Below are 1,367 nucleotides of genomic sequence, written 5' to 3' on the forward strand. Positions count from 1 at the left end.
CTAATGGTAGTTTAATGGGAATTGCATTGAATCTGTACAACAATTTTGGGAGTATGGCCATTTTCACAATGTAGTTTCTTCCTATCCATGAGCAAGGAATATTTTCCCATTTACTGAAATCTCCTTCGATCTGTTTTTTCAGAGTACTGTAGTTTTCATTCAATAGATCTTTTACTTCTTTTGTTAGACTGATTCCTAAATATTTCAATTTCTTGGATGTTATTGTGAAAGGTATGGTTTCCTTAATTTCTCTCTCTGTTTGTTGTTTGCATATAGGAATGCTATTGATCTTTGAGTGTTGACTTTGTATCCAGCTACACTGCTGAATTTGTTGATTAATTCAAGGAGTCTTCTTATGGAGTTTTTGGAGTCTTGCATGTAAAGTATCATGTTATCTGCAAATAGTGATAGTTTTACTTCATCCTTTCCTATCCTTATTCCTTTTATTTCTCTCTCTTGTCGAATTGCTCTGGCTAGTGGTTCCAGAACTATATTGAATAGGAGTGGTGACAGTGGACATCCTGATCTTGTTCCTGATTTTAAAGTAAAAGGTTTCAGTTTTTGTCCATTTAGAATGATGTTGGCTGTTGGATTGTCCTAGATGGCTTTGATCAGGTTATGGTAAAGGCCATCTATTCCTATTTTCCTTAGGGTCTTTATCATGAATACATATCGGACCTTGTCAAAAGCTTTTTCTGCATCTGTTGAGATGATCATGTGGTTTTTGTCTTTGGCTCCATTGATATGGCATATAACATTTATAGATTTGCAAATATTGAACCAACCCTGCATTCCTGAAATGAATCTGACTTTGTATCTATATTCATTAGGGAAATTAGTCTGTAGTTCTCTTTCTTGGTTGGGTCTTTCTCTCGTTCTGGGACCAGTATGATATTTGCCTCCAGAAATGAATTAGGGAGAATTGCTTCCTTTTCAATTTTGTTGAAGAGTTTGAGGAGTGTTGGTATTAAATCTTCTCTGAATTTCTTGTAAAATTCTGCTGTGAATCCATCAGAGCCTGGGCTTTTCTTTGTCAGTAGGTTTTTAATCACATTTTCAATCTCATTAATTGATATTGTGTTGTTCAGGAATTTGATATCTTCTTGACTCAACCTTGATAATTCATACATATCTAGGAATCTGTCCCTTTCTTCTCAGTTTTATATCTTGTGGGAGTAAATATTTTCAAAGTAGGTATTAATGAGCTTCTGAATTTCTGTGGAATCTGTGGTAATTTCATCCTTTTCATTCCTCATTGCATGAATTTGAGTTGTTTTCTTCCTTTTCTTGATAAGGTTGGCTAGGGGTTTATCAATTTATTTATTCTTTCAAAGAACCAACTCTTTGATTTATTTATTTTTTGGAGG

The sequence above is a fragment of the Chinchilla lanigera genome, unplaced genomic scaffold (genome assembly GCF_000276665.1).
Source record: "Chinchilla lanigera isolate Chin_1 unplaced genomic scaffold, ChiLan1.0 scaffold00061, whole genome shotgun sequence".
Classification (NCBI taxonomy): Eukaryota; Metazoa; Chordata; class Mammalia; order Rodentia; family Chinchillidae; genus Chinchilla; species Chinchilla lanigera.